At 37.9% G+C, this 19007-nt stretch overlaps 1 protein-coding gene across 7 annotated transcripts in view; it reads right to left on the bottom strand.

Annotated features, from left to right (window-relative positions):
- LRRC4C (leucine rich repeat containing 4C) overlaps positions 1–19007 on the bottom strand; it is a 1189416-nt gene that overhangs the window by 757408 nt on the left and 413001 nt on the right. The gene's annotated exons all lie outside the window — the stretch shown is intronic.

Raw genomic sequence — 19007 nt, 5'->3', positions numbered from 1 at the left:
GCGAGAAGAAAGCCATGTGCAAACCAGGAAGCCAGGGCTTAACACACAACAAATCTGGTACCTCGATCTTGGGCTTCCCAGCCTCCAGACCTGTGAGAAATAAATGTTTGTGGTTTAAATCATTCAGTCTAAGGTATTTGTAATAGCAGCGAAAGCTGACTACAACAACATGGCAGTGAGAAGACCCAGGTAGGAACAAACAATGAAAATACATCATGGCAAGTATTATTAATTCAGGTAAGTCCAAAGTGTTTGGAAAGTGCAAAAGAAGGAATGCCCAAGTTTTCCTAGCAGAACATAGACGGCATTGGAGATAGAACATCATTATTGCTGCTTGAATAAGGGTTTTCTGTGAAGGCAGAAGGGCAACAAAGTGGGCTCTATTTGCAGATGCATCCAGCAGGAAAGCCGGTTTTACATTCACAGAAATACAAGCAGCATGGTGTGGTTGGAGCTTGAGGATGAGAACGTACAAAGCAATGAAATAAAAAAAGTAAGTTTGAACAGGACCTTCCATGCTAAAAGGACCATCCTTCATCTGGTACACCCATACTTTCCATGCCTGACTCATCATCAGAATCATAGAGGAAAGTACTTTAAAAATACAGATTGCTTTGTTGTATTTAAGAGGTAGGGCACAAGTTCTAGAAACTTATATTTTTAAGAAGTTCCAGCAGTGATTGTGATGCTCACCAGAGTATCACAATGGAGAACTTCATCCCATGGAGAAAACACGCTGAAGGACACAGAGGAAGGGAGATGATTCAATCTCATAAGGGTTTAACAATCATCAATCCTGGGGCACCTGGGTGGCTTAGTCAGTTTAGCATCTGACTCTTGATTTCAGCTCAGGTCTTGATCTCCTAATTCATGAGTTCAAGCCCTGTGTCAGGCTCTGTGCTGACAGCTTAAAGCCTGCTTGGGATTCTCTCTCTCTCTCTCTCTCTCTCTCTCTCTCTCTCTCTCTGCCTCTACCCTACTGTGCGCTCACATGTGCACATGCTATCTCTCAAAATAAATAAACAAAATTTATATATATACATATATGTATATATACATATATGTATATATACATGTATACACATATGCATACATACGTATATACATGTGTGTGTGTGTGTGTGTGTGTGTGTGTGTGTGTGTGTGTGGTGTGTATATATATATATATATATATATATATATATATATATATATATATATATAAATTATCTGGGGCACCTGGGGGGGGCTCAGTCAGTTAAGCATCTGCCTTTAGCTCAAGTCATGATATCCGGGTTCACGGGTTTGAGCCCCATATGGGGCTCTCTGCTGTCCATGCAGAGCCCAGTGAGCATCCTCTGTCCCCCCCTCCTCTTCCCCTCCCCCACTTGCTCTCTCTGTCTCTCTCTCAAAAATAAAACCTTTTAAAAATTTTTAAAAAATCATCATCAATCTTGTATGTAGATATACGAGCAAAATACCTATCAGAGTACATGGTACAAACTCATGGCCAATACATTTGTTTTACTAGATGTGCACAGAATTGCTATAGTTCACATAGGAATGTGTGTATATTCATGAGATGCCTACACTTCACAATCTGGAAATTTACATAACAAACTGGATTCCCTACTTCCCTTACAAAATTAGGAGATATGGCAATACTGGGCCTATTTTATCAACTTGAAAATAATTGGTTGGAAATCCCTATGGATTTGGCAGGTATCATCCTGGCTACATGATCCCCATCATTGCCTGTTCTCTTTACTGTAACCTGATTCACTCATTCACTTCTTTGCTTGACCACCATATGCGTTGTGATCAATGGATACAGGATATTATTGGAAATAGGATTAATCTTGTATGTTTTTTAATAAGGTTGCATTTGGCAGAAAAAGGTTAAGTCAATATGTGCCAAAGTCCCACTAAGCTGGCTTGAGATTTTTATTCATGAATTTTCAAACAGTAGTACATTAGAGAAATAGGAGAAAACATTTTTGAGTACTTTGTACCAAGCACTATGCTAGAAGATTTAAATACATGCTCTTACTTAATCAGCTTAAAAATCCTAAAAGTATTAGAAGATAAACTCTGTGAGGGGCAGAGATCTTTTATTGCTAAGTTTACAGTAGTTGGAATAATGCCTGGTATGAAGGAGCTGCCCAATAAGTATTTTTGATTGATTAAATCAAAGGTAAGTTGCAATTACCAAAACTGACATTCGGAGGCTCTGACCAAAGTCACACAGGTAGCAAATTTCGAGCTAGAATTAAGCTCAATCTGCTGGCCTTCAGAACCTAGGAGTTTCCACTGTCCACTATTGGATTTTCCCTCTCATTGAAGCAGATACTCAGCCACATGGCTCATTTATTGACATAAAACAGGAAGAAAATCCATTGTCATATGTCAATTCAATTTCTACCCAAGTCCTTATATGCATTATCTTGTTTTCCTTTTTTTACTCTACTTAGACAAACCTCTTAACTTCTTATGACATGTAAATAAGTGTGTTGGCGATTGAAGTTCATAGAGAAACATAATGGAGTTTCAGACTATCAGAAGCCTTGTAAGACCACGTTTGAAAGTCGCCAAACAAGGCATCCCCTTCCTAGTGTCCCTTAAATCTAGCCTAATGTTTTGTCTGACAAGCTAAGAGGACTCTGCATAATTAACAAATGCACCCACAATGCAAATATATTTGGAACTCTAATGCAACCCTTACTTGACCCAAGATATTAATCAAACAGAATTAGATTTCTGGAAAAGACCTTGGTTACTGAAGAGATGATTTAACAGAGTTCAGCTTGGCTACTTTCCACCTCTGATGCGTACTATGCAATGCCATATTTGAATCTTACTGTGTTTTTTTCCAGCTTCATACATCTTCCTGCCGGTCAACAGGCCCAAACCTCTTCTAATGGTATATGGAATTTTTTTGAACACCCAGGATTTCCAGGAATACTATAAATATTAGTGATCCTGAGATAAAATTGTCTTCTATTTAACATGTGCTTGCATTAAATGCAGGAATCAACAAATGCTTAGATTTACTTCCAGTATTTTCCCTCTTCTTTTCAGTTTTTTCCATAACTGGGTAGCAGTTTTGCAAATTCTTTGAAGGGCAATAGAGCATTATCTCAATTCTACTTTGAATTATTTCCACTCTGTACTTTGCAGTTAAATACTACAAACAAATAAGTTAGCAATTATTATCTAATAATGACTTCAATTTAAATAGCAGACTCTGAATAGACAGAGTCCTATGGATAAAGAGAAATATGCTCCTAAGTTCTACACAGATCCACATATAGATGTGACTGATTTGGTTGACCCTACCTTGCTGGTGGTTCTTTATTCTAATAAACTCAAGGTCACCGTGTTAATATAAGGTTGACACAGGTCTCTCCAAGTCCTGCACTCAGATTGTCCATTATTCATCTTGCCACTAGGTCTGCCTGCTTTTGTTAAGCCTTGGCTGAGCACCTTCTATTAAAATTGGAACAAATCTCAAGGGAAGCTAAGTTCCAAACACCAAGCTGTAAGTCTGGGTAGTCATCAGACAGCATCATGAGTCACAGATTTGTGTCTCTGTTTCTGCTGCCAATTTCATCAACAGCTCCTCATCAACAGCTCCTCATTAGGTAGGTGGAAAGAGCTACAAACCACCAAATTAAGGCCAGAATTGCAAGCAATGATATTTTATTTTATGCTGAGCAATTTAGTCAGGTAGTTTTGAATAATAACACGCCTTCATATTTCAATGCATGTATAAGAAGCCATAGTAATTTATGTTTAAGTAAACCTTATGGCCATTTACCAATATAGAAGAGGAGGAAACACTTAATACTCAGTGTGTTTAATAACTACAAATAGTATGGGGAAATGCTCAGGATATTTACTAAGTGAAAAGAGAAGAGAAAATATGCCTTTTATGGTTATAACTTTTAAAATATGCATAGGAAAACAGATGCAAGAGAACATTAAAATATTAATTTGAGATGTTATATTAATGCTATGGAACTAAGAGTGATTTATTTCTATCCATGCTGCAAACTCTTATTATATACATATGTTACTTTAAGAATGAAAGAATTGAAAAGTGACAAACACAAAACAAAATAATATGCAAAAGATGATCTTTTGTCAATGAAGTTCTCTAAATTTTAACATGAGAAATTTTACCTGAATAAATACAAGTGCCATTATACCAGCTTAAAGATAGGATATAATATCTTAAAGTATTTTCTTAATAGTCAAATAATTTTAGATAACTTTTTCAAAGGGAATAATCACTATTCAACTTAATAAAAGCAAAAATCAGTTCTATATGTAAAATAAGACATGCTCTTGGTTGGAGGAATAAAGACAAAATATAAAAGATGCAACTAGGCAGGCATCACTGTATTCCAAATAATGTGTGAAATGCTGACAAGATAGGATTCATATAAAGAAAGCAAGGTAAAGGACATCCAGGATCTTATAGTTTGACTTTGACTCATTCGGAAGTGCTACATTCACAGACACCTTAGGGAATACGACACGGAGGCTACAAGAAGGTTATTTGAGATCCATTTGAGATTATGTCAACCAACAGAGCTGAGGGATTGACAAGATAAAAAGGCAAGATTTTTTTCCATATCCAATTCTTCAGATGTGCTTCACTAAACACATAAAAACAGACAAAACACAAAGGGAAATTGTTTGTACATTTTCAGTTTTTTGAATAGTTTCAAGGGGAAGGAACATCATGAGGTCATCTGGTGTGCCTTCATAAATACTTTAAAATATTATTCTTTGAGCACAATTTGCAGTGCCCTTGGCAATCAAAATATACCTCTTTTCTTTTGTTGAAGACCAAGCAGAATTGCCTGGCTGTGAGGGACATCTTACATCAGGGTATTTTATATGTGAGCTTTCTAAGTGGGAAGAGCCAATAGGACGACTCTGAGGCAAGTCTTTGGAAGAGCAACCACTCAAGAGACCACATTTCAAAGCCTAGTGAATAGAGACAACATTGTACTTATGTGAAGGAAATGGAGTCAAGAACAAGGATAAGATAAATAGCAAATATCAAATAGGATGTTGTCAAGGAGAGGCTATGGTTATAAAGGGCCATGGGACACTTATTCCTCACCTCTTTAGTCAATAGGTGTGTGGAAATTGCCACACCAGACTAGATAAAAGACAGGGCAAGGACGCATCACATTTATGGTGTCAACACTTACTCTTATCCTCAGAGGCCTCCCAGCCAATAGACAAAAATATTACTAGCACCAAGTTTAATGGTACCTAGATCCACTGCTAGTTCTCATCATGCTGTGACCTCCTCTGTCTTTCCTGAACTTTTGCTGTAACAAGCCCATCTGTCTTTTGTTGCTTGGTAAGAAGTCTGAGCATTATCAGCAAAATGCTCCTTTTACCCTCTGTCCACTCACATGGCAGAGAAATATGTGAAAGGGTTAAGACTCCTATTAACATCTATTGCTTCTTGAAACAGGTTAAAACATTGAAAAAGCCACAAACAGCCAACATGTTAGATGGGTCACTTCAAATGTGAAAAAATGCGTATTTATCTCTTTTCTTAGTTGGCACATTCATTTGGAGAAGGGACCGTGCTTTATTCATTCTCATATCACCATGACCTACATAGCACAGGAGTTGACATATTGTACGTAAACAATAATTGAGTGAATGAATGCAAAATGTCAGTGCTCAATCACATTCATACCTAGTGCATTTCTTGATAAAATTAAGCCCTGACGTTGCATACTATCAATGGCTCTCTTAATAAAATTGCATGTCATTTTAACCATGCAATACTAGCAATCACAGATATAAAAAGATAAACAAAAAAGCAGGAAAAATGTTAGGGAAATCTGTTGAGTCTTAAGAATTTTTTAAAGCTTATTTTCTGCAGAATTCAGGATTAAAGAGTCAGTTAACTAGTAAGAAACCACTTCAAAATGAGTGTCAGGAATCTGGCTGACACCTATCTCCCACTGCCATGATATTTGGACTTAATTGCTTAAATATGAGCATCATATGGATATATTATCTGGTGTGAATTAAGAGATAAAGCACTTCTGGTAATACTCCCTGGTCCCATTAGAGTACAGGGTAGGGACTAGACTATGAAATCTTTTGTTCTTTTCCTCCCTCCCTCCCTCCCTTCCTGTTTAACAGCTATTTGTAGCAGAGTCAAAAAATCTAATGTTTTAGTATGGAATTTCACAAACAATAATTCAGATTAAGGACCTTCAAAGTGTGTTTCACAAAGATGCTTGCAGAATTCTGCAAAATTTTGCGTTGGCATTGCATCTTGCCATCTTTGCGTTGGCATTTGCGTCTTATTTTGTTTTCATGTATGATGAGAACATAACTGATTCTGCCATTTACAATCCTAATTCTGAATTTATTTCTTCCCCATTAAACCAGTGACATTCTTCTGAGTTCTGAAATAAGCAAATGCTGTAACTTTTTATAAAATGACAGAGTCATGCATCACTACTGTAAAGCCAGTTAGTAAGAGAATCTGAACTGGATATCAGATCTGAAGACCCTCTTTCCACTATATAGTCTCACCACTTGGCAGGGGGTTATGAACTCGGCCTTCTTCTACTTATCTGTACCGATGACTCCCAAATGAGCTGGTTGAATTCATCAGCATGTATAACAATGAGGCAGACATCATTATAAAGATAAAGAGGACAGGGGCGCTTGGGTGGCTCAGTCGCTTAAGTGTCCAACTTCGGCTCAGGTCATAATCTCTTGGTCCATGAGTTCGGGCTCCGCATCAGGCTCAGTGCTGACAGCTCATCATCTGGAGCCTGCTTTGATTCTGTCTGTCTGTCTGTCTGTCTATCGGTCTCTCTTCTTCTTCTTCTCTCTCTCTCTCTCAAAAATAAATGAACATTAATAAAAAGTAAAAGTTAAAGGGGACAGAACCTGTAGTGATCACTAAGCATTTATTTCTTTTATACTTTTACAGATTTATCCAGATTGATGTGTACTGTAGTTCTCCACCAGTATAATGGCCACCCAACATATTGTCACATGTAACAAAGAAAGAAAGAAGAAAATGAGGAAGATTTAAAAAAAAAAAAAGAGGACAACAAGGAAGGTAGGGAGAGGTAAAGAAGTAACTTTAAAGATTACATGGAAATCTGGAAATTCTTGGTATTTTTCAATGTTACACATTTGATAGGTTATTGAATCTACATTGTGTGCATAAATTCATATGTTGAGAGTATTTAAAGCCCAAAAGAGAGTTGCTATATTTACTCAAAGAGTATTTCTTTAATAAGTTCTTAAAGGTAAGGCAGAGATTGTGATTTCCATTTTACAAGGAGGAAACTAAAGCACACGATTAAATAAATGACTGTCCCAGTGGCAGAGATGGTGCAGACACAGACACTCTGCAGCAGAATTTAGAATTATAACAAATTAACACCTAGCCCTTTCCCTCCCTTCACCTCCAGTGTTGTCATTCTGAATATATGACTGTGATCACTTAAGTCATAAACTTGTATTAAAAACCGAAAACGTTTCAGAAGTCCTGATGCCAAAAAATGCCAAAGTACAAAGACAAGTGAAAATCTGGCGGATACACTGTGTGCCGTAGATAGAGGGGAAAAAATCAAGAAGAAAACAACAACAGCTCCATGAAAAAATAGGCAAAGAGTAAAACAGGCAAACAGGCAGTTCAGCTCACAGAAGAAGACATTCAGGTAGCTTAAAACCATATGGGTAGATGCTCAACCTCACTAATTATTCTGTAAAATGCAAATTAAATAACAAAAAACTTTTTTTAACCTATCAGATTGGCAAAGATTATGAAATTTCGCAGGGGTGTGAGGAAACAGACATTCTTATATATATTGTTAGGAGTACTTGGCAATATCTATCAAAATGTTCAATGCCCATATGCTTGAATGCAGCATTTCCACTTCTAGGAATTTCTCTTACAGATAAACACCCACATGTGTACAGAGATGTATGTACAAAGATGGCCAGTACAGACAGTTCAGTGCTTATCAGTAGAATACAATGGAAATCCACTGTCATTAAATGGATGACTTGTAGTAAAGATATTGTAATGGAAATCTTTCCAGATAGATTATCTTTTTAAAAATGTAGAACTTGGTTGAACCGGGTCTCCATTCTGTATAAAAACAACTTATCCATCCCATATAAATGCTGATGATCGTGAAGTATAGATGATATACAGTCTTGATCTGTATCCAACTTACCAAGTTACAGGACACTTGGTTTTCCTCCTTCCCAAAACTTACTCCCATGACTTTCCCATTCTGATAATCAGCAATGCTATCCATCAAGTGGAGATACTGAGGTCCATATCTCCATGTTATCCTTCTTCCATACTCCATTTCCAATCAGTCAGCAAGTTCTATTGCCTAAACCTCCAAACATACCTAAAAAGAGTCCACTTTGGTCTCTTTCCGATAAGACTCCAGTGCAAGCCATTGACCTCTTCCACAGACATGTGTCTCATGTGCTTTTCTTCTACTTTGCTTTCACTACAATCCATACTGAACACTCTTGCTGATGTTTTCACACATAAGTCACTCCTTGCCTAAAATCCTTAATCTTTTTTCTATCACATTTGGAATGAGATCCCAACTCTTTAACTGGACTACAAAGCCCTATATAATTAGGCCCCTGCCTGTCTCTGTAACCTCAACTCTTTTCTTGCTAATGTTGGGAAAATTTACGGCAAACACAGAAATCTGATCACAGAGAGATACTCAGAAAAACTACTTTGGTCTGTTCAATTTTCAGAACCGACAGCACAGACTGGTCCCTGCACTTGCTTACACTTATACCCTGCAGAGACCCTCTCAGCTTTAGCCACTGCTCTCAGATTGGATGCCACAGGGGTTTTGCAGCCACCATGGTTTTCCCTCATCCACTTGTATTCAGGATTTGGAGGCTACCTTGTCACCTAGGTGAGTTGATGTTTTTTTATCAAGTGTTAGATTTTTCTGGCCAACTTCTTTTTTTTAATAGAATTATGAAAGATTCATAGCTCTTTTTACACCTTCTGCCATCACTCCCAAATCCTCTCCACTGTACCCACGGTATATTCTGGGTATTGTTTGCTCTTTTTATTTTTACCTATGCACTCGTTTCTTCTTCAGTTAAATTATTTTTATAAAGGAGAAAATCTCAACAGAAAGTAAAATATAAAACTTCATATGCAGTATGATCCTAAGTTTAAAGAGACAGAGAAAGAGAAATGATACACCAAAATAGCAGAAAAGAAAAACAAAACTATTTTTATCTATCTGATTCAGGTAGATATTTGCAAATCGACTTAATTTTCTTTATTTTGATTCTCCATATAGACGCTATATATACATATGATAAAATACATGCATAATTTTTTGAAGAGACACGTTTTAAAATTTTATGTCATTATCTGGCAAAACTGGGGAAACTAAAAAAAGATGTCTCGAAACAGAACTTGATGTAACTGAAGGCAAAAAGGAAGGCTGTTGAATTAAGAAGTAGGGATTGATTAGAAATACTGTTGTTTTGTCCAAAAAAAAAAAATTAGGAGGAGATTTTGAGTTGTGCTCTCTTATATCAGCTGTGTGGCCACAAGTGAATTGCACAGCCAGCTGGGGCCAGTGTTTTCCCATAAAGTTGACAGATTAGGATAATCAGAGAGTTTGGGGGCTTGCAGAGGACTCAGACCTTAAGACATTCTTAGTTCGGTTATCACAAAACAAGGTGAATAATGTGCCTATATTTTCTATAAATATTCATATTATCAGTTTTCCTTAAAAAAAGTTTTGAAATTAGACCAATAAGCTGGCACTGAGGCACTGCCATCCTTTTAGATACCATATACAGTCCAGTTTATCTCTGTTGTAGTTTGAACTGCGTCCCTCCCCGGTATGCTCATATGCCACATTATTTGGAAAAAAGGTCTTCACAAAGGTGATCAAACTAAAATAATGTCAATAGAGTGGGCCCCGATCCAATGCAAGTTGGAGCGGACTTCAACACAGAGACAGACATGCAAAGAGGGAAGACAATGCAGACACACAGGGAGAAAGTAGTCAAGTAACAGTCAAGATGCAGCGACAAGCCAAGGAATGCTAAGGATTGTCAACCACCACCAAAAGCTAGAAGAGGAAAAGAATTTTCCCCAAGAGCTGTCAGAGAGAGCCTGGCCCTGCTCATACTTTGCTTTGGGACTTCTTGGACCCAAATACCAACTTCAGCATGCTTTCACACAGGCAAAGTCCCTGAATAAATTTGTGTAAATGGAACAAGAAAGTGGAATTGGTTTGGCAGCAACAACAACAACAAAAATGCATCTAGGAGGGCACTTGTTGGGAACCAATGCTTTGCCTAGAATTTCTCCAAAAGAGGCTCCCCAACTAGTTTTTAAATTTTTAAAAAATATTTTTATTTTTGTGAGAGAGACAGAGACACAGCACAAGCTGGGGTGGGGCAGAGACAGAGGGAGACACAGAACCCGAAGCAGGCTCCAGGCTCTGAAGTATCAGCACAGACAGCACAGACAGCTAGAACTTGTGAACTGTGAGATCATGACCTGGGATGAAATCAGATGTTCAACTGACTGAGTAACTCAGGTGCCCCAATTTTCCAACTATTTTTAAGATATTACGTTGGCCAGCTTCTTGTTAAAAAAAAGCATTCAAAATCCTATCATTGAGAGACATCAGAAAGGAGGCAAAAGGTGATCACTTCATTAAGAGTTTACTCCCCCACCAAGAATGCTTGGCCACCGGCCCTTACTGCCAGCATAGGGCTAGGGCTATGGATGGCACCACCACCTGGTAGAGAGCCAACAGACTTGAGAATAAAAGATAAAGTTGTCAAATGAGTGAATGATCCTACCTCATCAGCCGAAAGGATCAAAAATGGTGGAGCCAGAAGGAAGAAACAGTATCATGGAAACAGCAAGAAATGGACAGTTAAAAGCCCAGTATTTTATTTCTTTCTCTGGTCTTGCTATTGGCTTCAGTGAGTGATTTGACCTCTCTGGGGCACAGGGAATTTACGTGCATGAGCTGCTAATAGAACACCCATCTGTTCTATTTCATAAGTGTTCAACCAAAGAAAATATGTTAAATTGATTCCTAAAATTTATAAATAACAAGGTGTTGGACATCGTTGTTGTCTTCATCATCATGACCACCATCATCATCATTACTACTTCATGGAAATGTCCCTGATGGGAGTTAACACCTTTATTTATGGGAAGGTCAATTTTGAAAAGTTTATCAGAAACTCCCACATTAGGCTTTCTTCAGAACTCAAGAACTATATAGTGCATCTTTTGATAATGGTCAGCTAAATACAAATGTTAATTATTTAAAAAAAATTTTAATGTTTATTTATTTTTGTGAGACAGAGAGAGACAGAGCATGAATGGAGGAGGAGCAGAGAGAGAGGGAGACACAGACTCTTAAGCAGGCTCCAGGCTCCGAGCTGTCAGCAGAGAGCCCAATGCAGGGCTCGAACCCAGAACCGTGAGTCATGACCTGGACTGAAGTCGGGCGCTTAACCAACTGAACCACCCAGGTACCCTGCTAATTATTTTAATATTATATAACTGTTTGGGTCCTTCAGTCCAGTATGAATTATTGAGATTACTCTGAAAACTTATTATTTTATTTTTGTGATTTGCACCAGCAATTAAACACATGTAAAAATGTGCTGTTTTAAGAAAGAAAATAGGAGTTGCTGCTAACCTGTCTTTCAAGACTTAGGGAACCTAGTTATTACAGAAATTTTGTATAGCATGGGCATATTTCTGGCATGTCAAACAAAGTGGCCATGTGCTAAAAATCACCTCAATGCCTCCTGTGACATAGGGGACACAGACTGGTTATAGAGTCACGAGTCTGGGTATGAATCTAGATTCCACCCTCTGTAAGCTGTCACCTTGATTGGTCATTAATCTCTGAGAGCCTCAATTTTGCACTTGAAAGAAGAATACATAATTCACTGGATCGTCTTGAGATCAAGTACAATGATGCCTCTGAAAGTGTTGTGTAGGTATGGTGTCCCACAGTTCCTTTGGGGAGCAGGAACTCTGGTAGAGCCGCTCAATGGAGTTCAACTGAGATATTGAGCAAACTATTCAGTGACTAGCAATGGAGCTATTGAGTTTGTTTTGTTTTGTTTTGTTTTTGCTAACATACATGCAATTTTGGTTTCAAGATTGGAATTCAGTGATTCATCACTTATATACAATACCCAGTGCTCATCCCAACAAGTGCCCTCCTTAATATCCAAAACTCATCTAGCCCATCCCCCACACCCCTTCTTCCATCAACCCTCAGTTTGTTCTCTGCATTGCTAGATTCATCTTTAACATCTAATTACTCATCATATCCACTCCACGCTTTGAACCTATTTTCTACCTTAGATTTTAAAATGCACTTGTTTGAAATGCCCAGCTTTTTTTTTCTTTGCTCTGACTTGACTTCTTCCCTGGGCTTCAAGTTTTAATGCTTAACTCCTATGAATGTTGCTTACTGACTTAACTACCAATTACTAGTTATATGAATGATTACTCATGATACATAGACATCTGTTCGATAAAACTAATTTGAGGTCAGTGCTGTGCTGAGTACTTAAGACACTGTCTTAGTAGTTTTTAAAAAGTCCTGAATTTTACAAATGGGACACTAAAATTTATAAGGTTTGTTTAAATTTCTTAGTTATACAATCTGTAACTGGGGGTGGGGAGGTGGGGAGGGGGCAGAAATTGCAACCCAGGCAGAGCTCTCCAAGAAATCTCAACCCTCCACAGTGAGGAGAATCTGCACAAGATTGGAAGCAATAGAGGGCAACACACCCATGTTGCTGACCAGAACTGAAACTATCTTTCTCACCCCAGACTTTGACCAGAGTTCTTTGCAGATTTACTTGGATGACAGGTGTGATAGAAGGCATAATTGCTTATACTAGAAAATGAACTTGGAAGGCCCACAAATTGCATAAAAATACTATTGTAATTATGACTTTAATTGCCTCCATATGTAGAGGCTATTCGTGTGTGTATACACACACACACACACACACACACACACACACACCCCAAGTCTGCAAAGCATGGCAAAGAGTAAGGTAAGCACCCATCCAGCCTGGTTTGCCTGGGACTGAAAAGAAACAAGCCTCTCACAGGGACCTTTGAGGCTAAAACCAGTGGAAGTTCTGGTGAAAATGGAACAAGGTGTCTACACTGGAAAGAGGATCATTTTCATTTTATAGATGAGGAAAACAGGGTGGAGCCACACACTAGCACCTGGCAGAGCCAAACCTTCAGTTGCCATTTGACGACTTAAGATCCAGAGGGCACCTGGGTGGCTCAGTCGGTTAAGTGTCCGACTTCGGCTCAGGTCATGATCTCACGATCTGTGAGTTCGAGCCCCGCGTCAGGCTCTGTGCTGACAGCTCAGAGCCTGGAGCCCGTTTCAGATTCTGTGTCTCCCTCTCTCTCTGCCCCTCCCCTGTTCATGCTCTCTCTCTGTCTCAAAAATAAGTAAACGTTAAAAAAAAAAAAGATCCAGTATGTAATCTGCCACATGACCAGAAACAACTTATTCTAGTAACGTACAGAAATCTCAAATTACCTGAGGCTAAACGACCATCATGTGATGTAAGAGACTAACAGAATAATCTAACTTTTTCAGCTAGAGCACATATTAATATTTGAACAGTTAATTCCTGCTCTGACTTGATTGTTCTCTATTTTTCAAATGGCAAGTAGAGAATGAACATGCCAGGAGTCTACCAGTTCTATAGGAATAACAATATACATTTGTCTTTATGATTACATGATAACAAATAAACTATATTACCTGCAGTTAACAAAAGCAATGTTTTAATAATAACTTGTTACTGAAGGACATTCTTCTAAAATCTTTAGGTATTTATGTCGATGAGGGCATGCAAATGTATTTTAGGAGACTGATCTGAGATCTGATAGTTATTATTTAAATTTGAGGGGAAAAAAATACCAAAGGTGTCAAAGTAGGGTGTGAAATTCAGAGGAGATCCTATTGCAAATTTAAAATCAGTAGTGCAACAACTGAATGCCTTTGGGAAACTGACCACTGAAATAGTCAAAGAAGGCGGCACCAAACACTCAGAAGAGCCATATCTGTACTTCTACACCAGGGCTAGACAAGCATATGAAAGTAATAAGAAAAAAACTTGCACACTCTTCCTTCTCCTGGAACATCCCCTTGAAGTGGTTCCAATCAAATGGAACTATGGCTGTGAATCTTTTTGTCTTTAACAATATCAAGAATCTGTAGCTAGGGTGTAAACACAATCTATATTTTCAAGTGGGGGGGGTAGATGGAGTATCATTTACATAAAAAGGAAAGAGATCTACAATAACATACATGTGTATGTAAATTAGCACAGAAAAAAAATAAGCTTTTAGCTCATACCATTTACCTCAGGACAGTTTCTCTCAAAGAGTAAGGAAAAATCAGACAAAGAGCTTCATGCATTTCTATATATCAAATCACTTCAGGCTCTTAAGAGTAGAGATGATTTTTTTCTAGAAGACTGTATAGACCTTCAAGAGTGGCTCTACTCAAGATAAAGCCCTGGGAGCGGACATGCTTAGGAGAATGGGAAAAGCAAGTATTTCTAAATTAGCAGGGCCTCACATACTATGTAACTGCTAGAAAAAAAGAAAAAGGAAGACTAGAACTGAATGCAATTACTTTACCAACCATAAATAAAAGTATTCCTATGAACAGATGTCTTCCCATTCGTGATCTTGCTACAAACAGGTAGTTAGTCCTTTCACACTGTCCTTTCTATAACAGTGCAATGATCAGGAGGAATTATTAGAGCATTGTCCCAGTGGTAAATCCTAGAGGATGTGAGTCACCCTCACCCTTGAGGATGTCGAGGCCACACTATCTCTATTCACTGTACTAATGAATGAGTCCAGAGAGAAGTTTTCAGACTGGAGAATTACAGTTAAAGCCACGGCTTCCCTTTACTAAGTCCCTCAGCAATTTCCATAATATGAGAATTACCAGAAGTTCATGTGTTGTCCTCTGAATTGACTTTCTTCCAGAGAAGACCTTTGCTCCCCAAATTCTCCAGCAACAGCATCATTAGGTGCTGTATAATTGAACATGCCAATAAAACATGGACACGTCTGAAGGAACAGGAAGGATTCTCAGCAATGCCAAACTCACACAACTTGGAGAATTTTTAGATTAGATCAATCAAAGGAATGAATGAATAAAGCTGTCTATTTTTTGCTCCAGGGACAGGATCAGTAGATATCTGAGCCAGAATTTAAAATCAAGAGAGCCTTTCACCCTGCCTTATACTGAGAACACTTGCTTCTTATGGTGAACAAGGGTAAAAATAAAGAAAAGTTCTTCCTCATGTTCCCATTCCATTATTCATGAATAGCTCTATACTTTGGAGGGTCAGGCAACGTCCAGAGTAAAGTAACTGAACAAACATTTGGGTCAGTATGCTCTCCCAGGGTTTGCTCCCTCTTCCCAACTACTGATATCTTGAATTCCTGTTATTTTTACCTGATCGGGCAAGAACAAGGGTTTTCATCCAATTTAAGGTTATGAAGCCTTTATTTTCACTTGTACCTAAGGCAAAGCCTTTGATTGCTTCCAAGAAACAGCTAGGAAATCATGCCGGTAAGAAACTTCACTTTGTTAACTTATATAATGTTCAGCAAAGGAAGAAGATAGTATTATTATTACTAATAATCATTTGTTCATTAATAAACATTTATTGCCACCTACCAGGCAATGGGCTTATAGCAGTAAATAAAACAAACTCTTCTCTTCATGCTTCTTACATTTTATTGCAGAGAGACAGAGGAAAGACAAATAAGTTTTAATGTGTGCTATATAAGTTATATGGAGAAAAGCAAAGGGGAGTAAAGATTAATGAAGTGAAAGTAAGTTTCTGACATTACTAAGTGCTCCACATAGCATAATTTCAATACCTAAATTTAGTAAGTAGATAATATATGTATATATTACATATGATAAATTACAGAGGAGGGTATCTGATTTAAGAAAGTTATGCAAACTTGCACAAAATCATGTAACTATTAATTGAGAGGGCTAGAATTAAACTCTGGATTTTCACTATGTCAATGTCTGGAATTAGTGTGACTTTTAATGTATTTATAGTCTGTTTTCTCTTAATAGAAATAGCCTCCTAGATGATATTCATTTCGCAGGCACAACATTATCTCCACTAATATTTATTAGATTTATTAGATTACTCCATATATCAATGGCAGTAAAATAGCTAGAAAACCTGTTAATAGATCATTTCCCCTATTAAAAAGACTGCAAAGAGAAAAAAAAGAGAGAGCGTATATTGTTATTTAACAAAAATAAGTTAGGAAAATTTCCATCATCCCAAAGGAAATATGCCAATAATAGAAGTGGCTATGATAAGAAAACAATTTACATATATTCACTTTTTCTTGTTTTTGCACATTACTTCTCTCTTATTGTCATTTAAATACATCCAGATCAGCACTAAGTCTTTCTTGGAGAATTAAATTGCAAAGCACAGCCGTGGGAGCTCAAGTTCCTGCAGCTTCTGCTTGGCAACCTCTTAGAGGGGGGAATGCATCCCTACTCCCTATGGTCTCCAGCTTCTCCTCAACACACCTCGCCCGATTGACCTCCAACCCACACACGACAGAGACACTTCATTCAGCTCTCTATTGTTCTTCTTAGGCCTCTTCATTTTCTTTCCTTTTAATTATTCTGAACAGTAACAACCCTTGGGAAAGCTGTGCAATTCCTGTCTTCTCTTCTGTTGACACCAAGGCCCCCTGACCTCCACACAGGACCCCACTCGGGGTGGGGGGGAGTGCCCCAGGTTCTTAACCCCTCTCCTCACCTCTGTTGTGACCAAAAGCTGTTTTTAGCAAGCTGCCATGATATGAAGCAGCTGACAAATTAATACCTGATTCCCAAGGCAGTGGAGTGGAGTACCAAGAGCATATTGCCACCCTAATCTAAGCAATAACCTTGTCTCGACTAGATTACCAAAGCAGGGTCCCATCTGAACCAATTCTTGTTGATATTGAGGTATTTAGTTACATACAGTAAAATTTTCCCCTTTCAGGTGCCCACATCTATAAAGGTTGACAAACTTCTATTGAGTTTTTTACCACCAAGATATAGAATATTTCCACCCATTTCCCAAATTGTCTAGTGCCCCTTTGTAGTTGATCCCCAAACCTGGCACCTAACCCCTGGCAACTACTGGACTGATTTTTGCCCCTACGATTTTGCCCTTTCATAAATGTCATGAATCAGAGCTTGCTGGTCCTTTGCTTAAGCCATTCTAATGGCTTCCCATTGAATGTAACAGTAACCACTCAGCATAGTTTGTACACTCTCTTGCTGTGGGTTAGATTGTGATGGGCTCTACAGGAAATGAATCCAGCTGCCTATCTGCCTAACCCACTCTCATGCAGCCCTTCTTCCTAGAAGCTCTTCCTACCCTACTCCCAGGCTGCTCAGATTTTCTTCAGCTACTCAACACTGCATTTTTTTTCCACCTCTGAGCCCTCATACTGCCTTGTTTCCTCTTCCAGGAACATTCCTTCCTCTATTCTCTGCCTGGTTAAAATCCTACTCAATCCTACTCATCTGTCAGGGCTCAGCTGAAATGTCATTTTCTCTGAGAATTCCTTGATCCCCTTAAAATAAATTAGGCTGATTTGCATTGCTCTGTGACCTTTTCCGCTGCAGTGTTCAATTTATAATTAAATATCTGTTGACTTATTTATTTACTGTTTTTTCCTCACAACAAATTGTAAGCTGTGGGACCAGATCCATTTTGTTTTATTCCCTATCCTGTGTTTGTGGGCAAGTGTGTACATATCTGATTAACAAAATTTAATTCATAATCTCAAGGTTTTTTTGCTGGAAAGAAAATCTCCAAAAACTGAGGAAAACTTGACCCTTGAGGTTTTGACTGCATATACTATGACCAACTCCATTCTGATTCTAGAGTGATTCTCTTTCTCTCTCTCTCTCTAGTTATAATGTAAGCAAAAAGAAAATCAAAGGGAAACTTATCCTAGAGTCCCTTAACATTGCTGCGTCACAGTGGAATATTTCAAAGACTTTACCAAACCCTAAGGGAATATGAGATTTTAATACTTTTTTGATAGCTGGTTGATAAGAAGTTGATACACAAAATGCTAAGTTATCTATCCTATAACTCAACTCTATCCTACAATCACAATCTAGATATTTTAACTCTATCAGAGGAAACACCCTGCAGTAATGATTCTATTCTATTTTAGGAATGATGATAACACCATGGTGCAGATAAAGAAACAAAGATTTCCACATTTTACATACAAAGGGCTACTCCTTAAAGTCCTTGTTTACTGGTTGAGAAACAATTTGTTTCTAGTCGAGTGACCTCAGAAATGAGTATTCTTTCAGAAAAGATCTCTGCATAGCCTTCTACACAGGTGCCCTGTGTAGAATGAATTCTGTGACAAAATTATAACCACATCATTACCATACAATCTTTTCAACAAAAGGTTCCTGTGTTCGCTCATAAAGCCCTGCTTGCATCAGTATTTTCCATTGAAATTTTTGAAAGAAAATCAATTTTTTTTCTTTTTTTATATCTCCATGGTGCTAGAACGGTGCTGAGTATACAGTATATGCTTAGACAATCCATGTTGACTGAATCAATATTCACCATATGTTATCTTAGCTCTCCACAGGAATGCCTTCCTGAGCACTTGTGCTAACTTTTATTTTATGAGCTTAGAATTTTATTAGTGGATACATAACCAAACTGAAAGCAATTCACCTTTCTGAATATATATGAAGTATTTAAACGTATAAACAATTACAACATGGAGAAGCAAACTGTGGAGATGAACATTATTTGGCATTAGGTGGTAAGAGTCTTGGGTTGTTGTTAAACCTTTAATTAGAGGAAAATGACAAGTGTTCTAGAAG

The sequence above is a fragment of the Acinonyx jubatus genome, chromosome D1, assembly GCF_027475565.1.
Source record: "Acinonyx jubatus isolate Ajub_Pintada_27869175 chromosome D1, VMU_Ajub_asm_v1.0, whole genome shotgun sequence".
Taxonomy (NCBI): Eukaryota; Metazoa; Chordata; class Mammalia; order Carnivora; family Felidae; genus Acinonyx; species Acinonyx jubatus.
Note: the sequence above shows the minus strand (reverse complement) of the source record. Positions and strands in the feature narration are given on the sequence as shown.